At 37.7% G+C, this 13,889-nt stretch overlaps 1 protein-coding gene across 2 annotated transcripts in view; it reads left to right on the top strand.

Moving 5' to 3' along the window:
* Positions 1 to 6,019: 6,019 nt before the first annotated feature.
* Positions 6,020 to 13,889, top strand: part of LOC127161425 (NACHT, LRR and PYD domains-containing protein 3) — a 49,506-nt gene continuing 41,636 nt past the window's right edge. For both annotated transcript variants that reach the window (XM_051104196.1, XM_051104195.1), the window contains exon 1: positions 6,020 to 6,120. The gene's annotated coding sequence lies outside the window, so the exon portion shown is untranslated. The remainder of the gene's footprint in view (positions 6,121 to 13,889) is intronic.

Genomic DNA, 13,889 nt, shown 5'->3' with positions numbered 1-13,889 from the left:
ATTTCGGCGGCGCTCGTCCCTCTACGCTCCCTTCCTGGACCCACGAGGACACCAGCGTGCATGCACGGGGAAGAGACCGGTCTCCTGAGGAGAGGCGAGCTCGGCATTTTAACAGCGGCGGTGATGAGGCTTCATTCATATCAGGTGTGCCTCATCACACACCGCCAAACCTGGCTGTTTCAGCGTCCCTCCTCTCTCGCACACCCACTCCTGTCGGGAGCCTGGTGAAAGGCGGCCATTACGGACGGGGTGATGATGATAATTAGGGGGGAGGCAGCCAACTCGTCACAGTATGTGTAAGCCTGTGGAGTCTGAAAAAACCCAGTCCGCAACAGGTGTCCTTGGATTGGGGAGGAGGAATTCAGAGCGTCTCATTATCTTGTTCTCCGGGGGAAGCTGTTTGTCTCCAGCAACGGCCTTGGCCGAGGCCGTCTGGAAGAAGGGGGGGAAGCCGAAAGAGAAAAGTTTTTTTTGTCAAATTTGGGTCAATATCTGCCAATTTCGCAGATATCTAATGTCCATCACTGGTCTCCTGGTCTGTCTAAAAGCCGTTACATAGCTGCTAGTTTCTCCATGATGTTTTCCAATTTGCGGTCCATAACAACAGTCTGAGTACTAACAGCTCTGCCCACCACCATTTCAATGCAGCCGGCCAGCTTAGTGGGGTTTTGAGCCGCACTGACCACTTTTACCAATCGTCGATACCACAGGGCCCCACCTAATCCCATCAGCAGAAACCCTGTTATCAAAGTTCCGAATAAATAAATATCTTCAATATCCTCCAGGGACAGAGCGGCCAGCCACACGACGCGCCACTTCTCCCACCCGTCCATCATGTATCCAGCTGCAAACGTTCCTGCAGGACAGTTGGTTTCCCCCGAACCCAGGGTTCTCGTCAAGAAGATGGTGTCAATTGCGTTCAGAGACCAGTTGATCAAATCCATAATTCCTTTTTTGTTTGGAGAGCAGGGCAAAGAGAGTCTCAGAGATAGAAACTAACAAGACAAGACAAGAGGAGCCAGCGAGGAAAGATAGGGAAGGAAGAGGGAGAAGATGCGACCGCCTTCGTCGAGAGCAAATAGAGAAATGTACCTGGGATGGATTCGTTTGTGGACATGTGTGGCATGTGGGGCAAAAGACCGTACATTAATGTCGTCACAGTCAGTTTGGGAAACTATAAGGTTTATGAAACCTTTAGGCTTATTCCAAGAGGGAATAATGATGAGGTTCGCTAGACATCCCTATATAGGAATGAGGGAACATGAGAAACGGGCATTCTTGGACGCAAGGGTCCCCCTTCACTCATGCAATCCTAAAGAAGCAGAGGAGTGTGCTCTCCGAGAGAGGGAAGAGTATGTTGAAGACATAAGAATACAAGATATGAATAATGACCTTAGCTCGACGGACTATGAGTTCAGAAGATGGAACCTCACTCTGTGGTATGAGGCCATCCTAAGATGTTTTCCTGAGGTAGATCTGAAACAAGGGTCTAGAGGAAAAAATGCATGGGTTTATGTGAAACGAATGAGCAATGGTAAGTGAGAAGCTGGTGTTCCCTGGCTATAGAATTGGCTCAGGAAAACGGTTGGATAGAGACACCCGCATATGAGAAAGACTATAGGGGAAACCAGCCGAGGTCTAGTGTGACCAAAGAAAAGAGGAAGTCAGTCAGAAAAGAGTTTGTAGAACTCATAGTAGCACCCACATCAGCAATGAAAGAGCACAAGGCGTGGTGCCCAATAGAGAAAAAGCATGTAGTTGGAATTCCTTATGATAATGAGCAGACAACTGAGGAACCAAAACGGAAGTATAAGATTGTGATGCATTTTAAGATAAATGTGTTGAAGTGTGCACATCCAGATTATGACTGGATTGGAGGCATATATGTGCAATTGCATGAGGAGCAGCCCATGGTCAATATGATAAAGAGGGGCATCCTGAGGAGAAGTATAAGGCTCGTAGTTGAGCCTAAGAACTAACCTCTGATTACAGGAAAATGAAGAAAACGCCATCTGTGGAGAGCCTTACCGGAGAATTGGAAGAGGCCAAAAAAACTATCGGACGGCTGAGGAAGCAGAAACAATGCTGCAAATGGATGAGTATAATTTTATGGTGTTTAATAGGATTGGGAATATTCTTATTAGTTCTAATTCATTTAAGTTACCAGTTAGAACTTCGATGTTCTTCGATGACGCTGTCTATGGACTGAATAGAGGACAATGTGGTGAGTATGTCAAGATATGTGCCAAAGGTCACGATCCAATTACAATTAATCAAATGAGTGCAGTTTTGTGTTATTGGAACACAGGAATAGTTCCGTTGCCCTGGACCTTTAAGAAAAGTAGCATACTAGGGAGGTATGAGATGAGTTATGGAATGAATGGAGTGGTTAGGATGATAGATAGAAATGGAAAGTGGAGAATGTTTCATGGGCCAGCTTTTATTGCAATGAACAGTATATGAAGATATGAGGTTTATAATGGAAGAAGGAAGGTGCCATTGACCAATTTAGATGCTATAGCAATAGATGATTTAAGTGGCACCATTGACAGAAAAAGGTGCAAACTAAATTGGTGTAAAGGATCAGATCATAATTATTATTTGGGCTTAGACTGGATGAAAGCTACTATATGTAAAACCGGTATAGAAATAAAAGGAGATAGAATAAAAGGTGGGCCAAGATGGTGGGAAGCACCAGGAGAATTTATTGAACTAGGGTTCAAGGAGTAAAAATGGCAGCAACAAAGATATATAACTTTGTGACTAAACACATGTGGCAGGGAGTTGTTAATACATTACTTAAGATAGGATGGTATGTATTGTATGCAGGATTAAGGACGAGATAAGAAAAGGCAGTGCAGTATGTCCAAGAGACCGTTACTATAGAATATTGCCCAAATAAGGAGGCAAGCAGATAGAACAAAGAGAAAAAGTAACTAGGAGGAGTTAAGGTAAGGTATAGATATGTTCAATGTACAGGAACAAGCCAAAAGACTATCGTAGCTGGGGAGACAAATTGGGACCGCTTAACAAACAGACTAAATTCAATTGCACCTAATAAGTCCACCAGAGATCAAAATTGACTGAAAATCAGGATAAAGATGATAAAAATGGGCTTTATGAAATTCTGTGGTGGATGAAAATGAGTATTGTAGGAAGACAATATGAAAGAGTGTCAAATAAATTTAAACGTTCAATTATAGTATTCCAAATAGTTAAATTTATGGGAAAAGTAATAAACCAAGTTTGGAATGGCACAGAATGGGAATTAAAGGAAATAGTAGTCGGAATGGGGGTTTATGGTTTGGCATTTATTGATGGTCCATACGTCTTTTACAGGGTCCTGTAGTGATAATCCAGGAAAGTGGAGGCCAGGTGGCCAGAATGAGACTAGGGCGGTTCATAGAACGGGCTAACACCCAAAAATTGGCTGTGAACAGGCTCTGGCTTTCCTGGGAAGTCTTGAGGGATTTTGTGGAGCGTGATGGAGTCAATGAGTGCCATATACATAAAACCCCTAGAAACCAAAACCCTTTTCCCAGGTGGGGAAAGAATATATTTCACGAAGTAACATTAATCAGGAACAGACGTAATATTTTTGATGTATATATTAAAAGAAGATTCATTAGTGAAAGAATAGGAATTATTCGTATGATCTGTACAAGCGATAGACTGCCGAATGAGGGTAATATGACAAGAGAGCTTGTTAAAGAAATGGCAAGAGAGGGTGTTGTATCAGCTGGCAATGACGATTTGTTTGTAGAAATGCTTCAAAAACGACAAATCAAACGGGATAAGAAAGAGGAAAGGAGGAAACGTCAGAGGGAAGGATGAGAGAAGGAGCATCAGAGGATGATTGTTAAACTAAGGGAATTGATTCAATTGATCAGAAAACAAGGAGACATAAACGAGAATAATAAAGCTGGTGAGGGAAATGATTGCTTTGAATGATTTTTATTCTGAATTGAATTCTGTTATGGAGGATCTGGAAACATTGAGACTCTAAACCACTGCTCTCACCTCTAAGGGTTATTAAAAGGTGAAATATGTGTGTGAGAGAGGTGAGAACAGCTCAAACAAAACGTTGTAAAGGAGATGCATCTGCAACATGGTTCTGTTTGATTGCACTTGAAGATAATGTGTATGTACAGTTTGAACTTGTGATACTCAGATTGAACTTGTGACTCTTGCAACATCTGAGTGTAAAACCGCACTTATCATATATTTAGGAGTTGTCATGGCAATAGGCCGGGGGCCCCCACACACAAAAAAGAGTGATCTGATGTGTATGTGTATGGGTATGTACCAAATGTGACTTACCTGGACATGCAAGGAGGAGACTTTGTGATGCTTATGACTATAAAATGCCAGTGCTTGATCTTCTTCCTTGCCACACCTCGGGTGAAGACTTTCTCGCTGTTATTTTGAATTTATTGCTTATGAGTTATTGTTATATTAAACCAAAACCATTTCAAATGGTGATTCGCTTTAACCTCTCTTAAAACATGACTCAGAGTGATTTATTTATTATAACCTATTATCTGAACCTGAAAGAATTCCTTCCAAGCCAGGCTGATCAAGTCAGGACAACTTCAGAGAATATTATAGAATAATATAGACTACGCACACAACCCATCAGCTGTTTCAATAGCAGTGGATCTGGCTTACTATGATGGTGAGAAAATTGTTGAGGTAGTTTAGTACCGGGGTAGAATATTCGCTGGAAACACAACAATACGACCATGTTTTTGTCTACGTTGTCTAATAAAAGGACGCATTTGGATCCACCCGCTTCACACTTCTGTCACTCCGTAACATTAGTATTAGTATTATGTTGTGGTTGTTTTATTGTAATACTGTGGCAACCTCTGTGGCTGATCATCTTGGCCAGGACTCTTTCTGAAAAAAGATTCAGAATCTCAGAAATCTAATTTCTGAACTTTGTTCTAAAGAAAGGACAATACAAAAAAAGGTAGTTGTGGTGGTGAGAATAAGATGGGCAATTGCTTTTTCCATATAATCTTCAATAAAGTTTCCCTTGGATATTATACATTTGGAAGGTCTCCACATGACGCGGTGCTCATGGGATTAAAGATAAGCTTTTTATCTCCCTGTTTTCATGTTTGCTGCCTGGGATGTCCTTTGGTTGCTGAGTTTTGTCTTGGATTTATTTGGATTTATTCCACATATGAATTAAGCAACACAGGTCATATGTCATATGGTCCCTAGGGAAAACCTATTTAAAATACATTTCATACTAAGTAAAGTTTAAATCTATTAACATATTTAACTGACATATCGCTCCGGACTGATATAAAAGTTATAATGAAACTGTATTTGGAGCACTACTGGTGCACAATGTACATTTCTTAATATTAAGCCTAAAATGTGTTATAATGTCACTAGTGATAAATAATATCAGTCTTCAAATGCAAAATATTTAAAGTGTACCTGAAGTATACTTGCAATAGTTCCACTTTAGCATAATCAAATATACTTCAATATGTCTTTAGTTGAACTGCAGCACTACTGCCACACAATTAAAATGCATTAAGTACAAAGTTAGTTGTTACGATGTAGCAGACCTTTAAGCGAGCATGCATGCAGATCAAATGAAAATAAAACAAGCCCACAAATTTATGACCTGTTATCACTCTATCCATAACCCTGGTTTAAAATTATAAGTTAAAGCGTGTTTTGATTGGTCTAATTTCTGCAATTTAATAAATACTGGGAATGCACAAGAAGAAGAGTAAATAGAGTATATCAGAAATAGCAAAAATGCTCCTCTTTTCCATCTATTTATTTATTTAAACATAATCTTGTGTTTATTATTTTAATGTTTAGTGTGTGGGTTTGCTGTGGACTGAATTTCTGAGGTTTTTTTTTTTTTCATTATTATTCCAGCACGCTGGACGGCGCCCTTTACGATGATTGACAGCGGTATGTAGGAGCATGAGCTGAGAAAACGAAAATGAAACGGGGAACGGCAGAAAAATAGGACAAGGGGGGGAAAAAAACTATACAAAATAGAAACACTGAACTTCAAACAACTCATCCCAACATCACACACTCAACACAGCAGTTCAGGAAGTTGCAGTGTCTCAAATATAATCTGAGGTGAGTGTTTCATCTTTCTCTTGTTGTTTTCATGTATGTTTGTCTCATTGGTCACTTTGTGCTTCTGAGACTTTAATGCTGCGCTGAAGTCATTTTGATGACTTTATTTATAGCTCTTTATGTCGTGATCAAACAGATGATCAAGTGTGCCTGTAAGTGAATGACAGAAAGCTGCCCAGACCGTAATGGGATGTAACTAAGTACAAATACTTTGTTACTGTACTTAAGCAGATTTTTCTGGTACCAGTACTTTACTTCTTAATCTCTAATAAATCGTGGATCGGTTAGTCTTGACCTGGGAACGCGATTCTGCTCGCGCGCGCTCCGCGTCTCCGCCAAACGGTTTCTGTAAGAGCAATCAGTGCGAGTGACTCGACAATGGAGTGGAAGCGTCTGTAAACATCTGTAAACAGGCCGCTAAGAGTTGCTAGCAGTTTAATGCTTAACTAAGTAAACACAGACAAAACTACAGCAGTAGTACTATAAACTAAACTGAAACTAAATTACTATCGTCACTCAAAATACTCTGCTAAAGGACAAAATTATTATCTACTGTAAAGTTACAGTAGTAATTTAGCAAACCTATGTTATAAAACGTTTTGTAATACGTTCAGGGAACTAGGGCAGATAACAACACAACACTTACGAACATTAAAACCAAAATTCATGGTTACTATAGTTAAACCATGAGAACCACAAATGAACATAATAACATAAATGAACATAAAAAAAACATACAAACCATGGTTAATTTTGGTAAGAGAAAAACATGACTCATGATAATGCAATCCCCGCTAGAAATTTGACGTTCCCAGAACGTCCTCAGAACGTCCCCATTGGTGTCAACGACGTCCCCATAACGTTCTGAGATGGTCACAATGTGGAGTTCTCTAAAGGTTTGTGGGACGTTATTTGGAGGACCTTCACAGAACATTCAGGACATTCTTGGGACGTTTAGAGGACCATATTTTACTTGAAAATGTGATGTTCCCCAAACCTTGTCAAAACGTCCACGCTGGTGTCAAGGACGTCACCTATTAACGTTCCCAGGACGTTCCGAGACGGTCATGATGTGGAGTTCTTTAAAGGGTTAGGGGATGTTATTTAGAGGACATTGACAGAACATTCAGGACGTTAATGGTTCGGATCTATATTTTATAACTTGAGCCAATGAAAAAGTTTTATTAAACCTGGCATGAAAGTATATTTTTCTTGTTGAAAAAAGTCAATTAATTTAAATTCTAGTTTTGATCTAAATAAAAAGATATAGATTTAATCAAAACAAAATTTCCCATTTAAGAAATAAGATTATAAATTATTTAGACTTACTGCAACTGACATCCAGTCACAGATGAAATCAACTGAAATAAAAGACATAAAATTTCTTAAGATCTCAGCAAAGGAGGATTAAACAACTCCACAAACAGTTTGACTTTATTTGTCATGCAGAAGTTCTTACTGAGAATTAACAGAGGTTTATTTTCACAGTTTTAGTGAATTCCATTTGAAGGTTACCATTTTGGTGAATAGTGTTTGCTTTAGTTGGTCACTTGGTTGTTGACATTTCACCATTGTTATATTTTTTTCTTTTGCTGCTGTAATTGGAGAAAGCACATTAAGATAGCAGAGTAAACTAAAATAAAATGTTATCAGGTAATGTTGGCCTGTTGATGCTGGTGAAATCTTTATAGAGTGGATTGACTGTAGTTGGTTATAACATTGTTTAATACAGTAGCTCATTGGTTCACTGATTGTGTTTTTGACCATGTGAACATATTTGTTTTGTGCATGAAGGGGATTGATTTGTGGCACACATAGACATGAAGAATCGGTGTAAGAATCTCAACAATGGTGACAATCAACAAAATATTCAGATAAACAGATCTTTGAACATCACAAAACAAGCTACTAATAAGTTGCAACACAAATTGCAAAAATTAAAGCAAATAGTAAAAATAAAAGAAAATACTAAGACAATTCAGGTGCATAATTTATTCATGTTGCAATGCATTCTGGGAGCCATTACTGAGTTTTGATTGGAGTTCCCAGAATGCACTGCAGCATGAAGCTTTTTGTTTATTGTCACCATCATTGAGCTTCATATGCTGATTCTTGATGATTGTGTGTGGTTAAATGGAACAGATGTTCAAATTATAACATTATTTTTATCAGCAACATAAAGTTATTTTTATAATCAAATGCTCATAGGCTCAGGTTTTGGACGAGACCAGCGTGTCAGGCCAGTACATGATTACGTTATTGTTAATAACCAGCCAGCACTACCTGACCATGTTTTCTTTTGGCTTTTTTACCATAACAAATGTGTTTTGCAAACACAGAGTTACAGCAACCTAAGAAAAGCTAATATTAAAAAGTCAAGGATCAAGAGCCCAACTAAAGCACACACTGACCACATTAATGGTGACTTCAAACAAACCATTCATCATCTAAACCGCTGTTCTCAATAAAAACTTTTTTAGACGTGACAGAAATGAAGTCAAACTGGTTAGTAATGAGTGAAGCTGCTGATGCTGTTTGTGGAGTTGTTTAATCCTCCTCTGCTGAGATCTTGACAGATTTAATCTTTTATTTCAGTTGATTTTATCTAAGGCTGTGACTGGAAGTCAGTTGTAGTAATTATAAATTGTTTTAATAAATTATTTCTTAAATGGGAATTTTTGTTTTGATTAAATCTATATCTTTTTGTTTAGATCAAAACTAGAATTTAAATTAATTGACAAGAAAAATATACTTTCGTGCCAGGTTTTATAAATGTATTATTTTTATGCAATTTATTTATTTTTCATTGGCTCAAATTATAAAATATAAATGTGAACCATTACCCTAAATTTTTTTAATTGGATGAATGAACGTTATTATATGACTAAAACAGGACCATGTGAGAACATTCTGTTAACGTCCTAAATGTCCTCTTTGTAACGTTGTTATATGACCACAGAATAACCAATATAGAACGTCCTCCTAAAGTCGTATTGTGAACGTTATTATATGACTAAAAGAGGACCATGTGAGAACGTTCTGTTAATGTCCCAAATGTCCTCTTTGTAACGTTCTTATGTGACCAAAAAATAACCAAAATGGAACGTCCCCCTAAAGTCGTATAACGAACATTGAGTACCAGCACTTTCGTAACCAAAAGAGGACGTTTTGGGAACGTCTCCAATGTTCTGTAAAGGTTAGGACATTCGTCACCTTTAGAGAACTTTTAGGGAACGTTGCAAGAACGTTTCCTCCTACGTGGGATAACATGTTTAAGTATTAGGATTTTTCTGTAAAGATATTGTCATGATGTAATCATTGTACTAATTTTGACATTTAGGCAATTTAGAAAATAAAGTTTTGTTAAATCTGTAGTATTTAAGTAATAAAACTGTTACTGCAAATATATTATATAATGAGGTGGTTGTTTTGCAACAAGTTGGAGACAGTTGTGCTCATAACAGTAAATGGCTGATGGGAAAACTGACAGGTACAAGAAAATTTGTGAAAAAAGCAAACACACAAAGTGAGATGCAGAGAGATATCATGGAAAATGAAGAGACTGAAAAGGAAAAAGAAGTGAAGGTGCAGTTCAAGAGAGAGCCTTTTTCTAATTTTGCATGGACCCAGTCTGAAGTTTTAAACATTGATTTAAATGTGCTGGCCATACAAAAAATAGGGTTGTCCATGGTTTCAGAATTTGTGAGAAGGGTCTGACTGCAGACATGCACCTGCACTCTCAGACAACTTCACTTCCAGAAGTGACGTCACTTGCAGTCTATTTTATTATTACCTTATTTTGTTTATTTATTATTTTTTTTAAATTGAATCTCTCAACATTTTACAACAGTAGCCAAGTGGTGAAGACAAGAAAAAAGAAACTAAAAATGATTGCAATCGACTCTTGCACTCTCAGCTACCTGCAACTTCACTTGCAGTCCACACAAATGGTGCGTGTTGCCAATGGAGACAAGACGCTGTGGTCGTTAAACGATTAAAACTAATTTAATAGCATAACGTACAGGGTCCTGCAAGTCATCTCTAGGAGATAAAGACAAGACCCGCAAATCTGTGGCCACAGAACAGCAGAATATGAACGCAATGCGCAAAGTCTCTCGTTAAGCTTTTTCCTCCCGTAGAAAACCATTAACACTTGACATGGTTTAATGTATTAAGATACATTAAGTGCCATTAAACGATCAAATTTGTAATATTGTTTATTAATTTAATGTACTTCAAGGCAAGCATATGGCCACAATGCGCAAACATTCACTTTTATACTTGCCCAGCAAATGCTTAATGTGGCAAAACGGACTAAGATGATAAAGACCAAATTCAATATAAACCTTACTGTTGTCAAACGATATACCAGCAGATATGAACGCGCCATAAGAAAGGCATTAGGTGATATTAAAAGGACCAACTCTGTATAGGCAAGCAGACGTGCCCAGAACGTAATGCGTTAGATGTTTTCCTCCCGTAGAAAACCAATATAAACAAAACCCAATGATATAAAAGAGCTGTAGAGATTATTCTTTATGGGAAAATGCAAATGTACGCGTTTATTCTGGGCTCACCTGCTTGTGTGTAGTTGTTTTAATAATGAATAGGAGCATATTGAGTTTAGTCTTTATCATCTTAATCCGTTGTGCCACATTATGCCATGTTTTGCGGAGGAAAACACTATATAGCCTACATATACATTATATTAATAAACTGTATATCGAATTTGACCTTTTAATTGCATCTTAATACATTAAGCCATATTAAGTGTTAATGGACGGGAGTAAAATGCTTAACGAGAGACTTCATATTCTCTCGTTCATATTCTGCTTCATATTCATATTCGTTCATATTCTGCTGTTCTGTGGCCACGGATTTGCGGGTCTTGTTTTTATCTTCTACAGATGACTTGCAGGATCCAGTAGGTTATGCAAAATTAGTTTTAATTGTTTAACCACCACAGGTTCTTGGCATTGGCAACATGCACTACACAGCAAAATCCCCAGTGTTAATTTAACACTCTGAGTGTGGACACATATAAACACTGAAGCAGTGTTGAAGGTAATGAGATAATTAGGTGATTAACAAAGTGATGATTGATCATTATTGAAGACACCTGATGTTAATAAGCAGAATCACCAAAGGAGAAAACCAAAATTTTTAAGAAACCATTATAGTGGTCAGTGTTTGCATTGGTTGGGCTCTTGACCCTTAAATCTTTAATACTAGATTTTGTTTGGCTGCTGTATTTGAGTTGAAACAGCCAGACAAGCCAAAAGCTCAAGTCACCAGGTGGTTATGTTTTAACATATTCATTGTTTGACGTAAATCACCTAGAGTCTAATCTCTAAGTTAGGTTGTTTTTTTTTTTTTGCTTATTGTAATAGCCTTGATAATCCACAGAAGATCCAGCACTTCCTATACATTTTGGAAAGATTTTTTTTACAACCTGTTTAAAAAAAAAAAGTATTTCACCTAGGCACACATAGACATCAAGAACCAGCCCATGAATCTCAACAATGGTGACAAACGGCATATTCAGATAAACAGATCAACTCTGAACTCTCATAATTTATTCATGCCGCAATGCATGATGGGAGTCGTGGATGAGTTCTGATTGGCTACAACAAGCTTTTTGATGGTCACCGTTATTGTGATTCTCACACTGATTCTTCATGTCTGTGTGTCTAAATTAAGAAAAACTTTTTTTCATCATCTGTCTGATTATGGCAAAACTGATTGATCTTTTGTTTACAGTTTTTTGTAATCTGTAAGGAAATTCTTTGTCAAATACTCAAGTCACTATATGATGATTAAGTCAAGCACAGTCAATGCCATCTCACTGACTTTTGCTCTTTGCTTGTCTGGCTGTTATAACTCAGTAATTGCAGCCAAACAAGACCTAATATTGATGATTTAAGGGTCAAGAGCCCAACTAATGCAAACACTGACCACTATAATGGTTGCTTAAAAATTTTGGTTTTCTCCTTTGGTGATTCTGCTTATTAACATCAGGTGTCTTCAATAATGATCAATCATCACTTCATTAATCACCTAATTATCTCATTAACTTTAACACTGCTTCAGTGTTTATATGTGTCCACACTCAGAGTGTTAAATTAACACTGGGGATTTTGCTGTGTATTTGCGTGGATTGCAAGTGACGTCACAGGTAGCAGAGAGTGCAAGAAAGGATTGCGAGTGAAATATGTAAAATAAAGTAAAAAATAAAATAGACTGCAAGTGATGTCAATTGCGGAAGTGCAGGCGTCTAAGAGTGCAGGTGCATGTCTGCAGCCAGACCCTATTGGAATTTGTTGTGGGTGTATGGGATGGCCTGGATGAGTGTGAGATTTCCCATCCTGCAATTTTGTCCCAGTCCAGCCCTGTTCTACATGGTGTTTGTTTAGGCGTGATACATTCATTAGCTAACAAATTTTAAATGTAAGTTGAAAGTACTTGAGAAAGCCAACTTACTGATCTACTATTTAATCCTATTATTATTCTTCTTCTGAGCCAAAATGTAAACACTATCTCCTCCTAGAGGTTTCAAGCTAAAACCACCAAACTCAGACCAGACCTTCAGACTGGTCTCACTTGGTGTGCTATATCTTTTTTAGACTGATCCTGACTTACATTGATGGAATGTTCAAATGAGCCAACACTCATCAAACTCCAACTGACAAAATTCAAATCTAAACTCCTAGAATTCCTTAAGACTAAATCAAGCTTCCCTTCTATGGCTGCGTCCGAAAGCCTAGACAGCTGACTTGCTTCCTTGATGCTTTATCAGTCAATGACTTTGCAGGCAGCGTTTTTGCACAAAGGCACCTCATGAATCTGATTTCGGACAGGCTTCTAAAGCAGCGTAACGGTTTAATGATCTACAACAAAATAGAATGAGTTTTGATGATAACTAAACAAATATTTAGATATAATATTGATTTCTTGCTAGAAATACAAAAGTTAGTCATCAATAACATTTACACATAAACTGACCACCAAATGCAACTTTCAGAAGCCATCTTTATTTTTTAGCTCAACCGTCACAGAATGGAACGCACAGAATTGTGGGATAAGGCAGCGAAGAATATGGCCATTTCTCAATACCAAGTACGCAAAGTTCGGACTTGCGTCCTTTGTAGTTCGGACTTGGTAGTTTGACTTGGGAGTACGAACTCCTGAGGACGGGAGGACGCAAGTCATGTAATTCTGCAAATGGAACAGCAGCGTACTTGATAACGTCTCTCAGCTCACCTTTTCTACTCCGGTTATCTTCACTGTATGTATTTACAATACGACGAAATATGATATCAACCACCACTGCCTATTTTCATTTTAATTTAACCATATTAATAGCTGCACAAGTGTAGTTCAGGGAATGTACAACATTACAGTGAAACAAAATGTTATATCAAACAGCATTGCCTCTTTTCTGTCTCTGTATCTAAACATATTAATAGCGACAAAAATGCAACGCAACGCTTACACGCATTACAATAAAACGAAGTGATATCAAACACCACTGCCTCTTTGTTTTCTTCAAAACATTAACCACAACCCTCTTTTCGTACTCAAAAAAAATTAAAACATATTAATATGTGATTTAGACGATATGTGCACTGTGTATAATACATCTTTACTTTATATATAATAAAATGAAACATGACAAGCACAACTCTGCCTTTTTTGTTAAATGTCAGTTTTAATTAACAATATTAGCCATTATAAAAGTATAGGTATAACGTATAAGAGATGCATGTAAT

The sequence above is a fragment of the Labeo rohita genome, unplaced genomic scaffold, assembly GCF_022985175.1.
Source record: "Labeo rohita strain BAU-BD-2019 unplaced genomic scaffold, IGBB_LRoh.1.0 scaffold_65, whole genome shotgun sequence".
Classification (NCBI taxonomy): Eukaryota; Metazoa; Chordata; class Actinopteri; order Cypriniformes; family Cyprinidae; genus Labeo; species Labeo rohita.
Note: the sequence above shows the minus strand (reverse complement) of the source record. Positions and strands in the feature narration are given on the sequence as shown.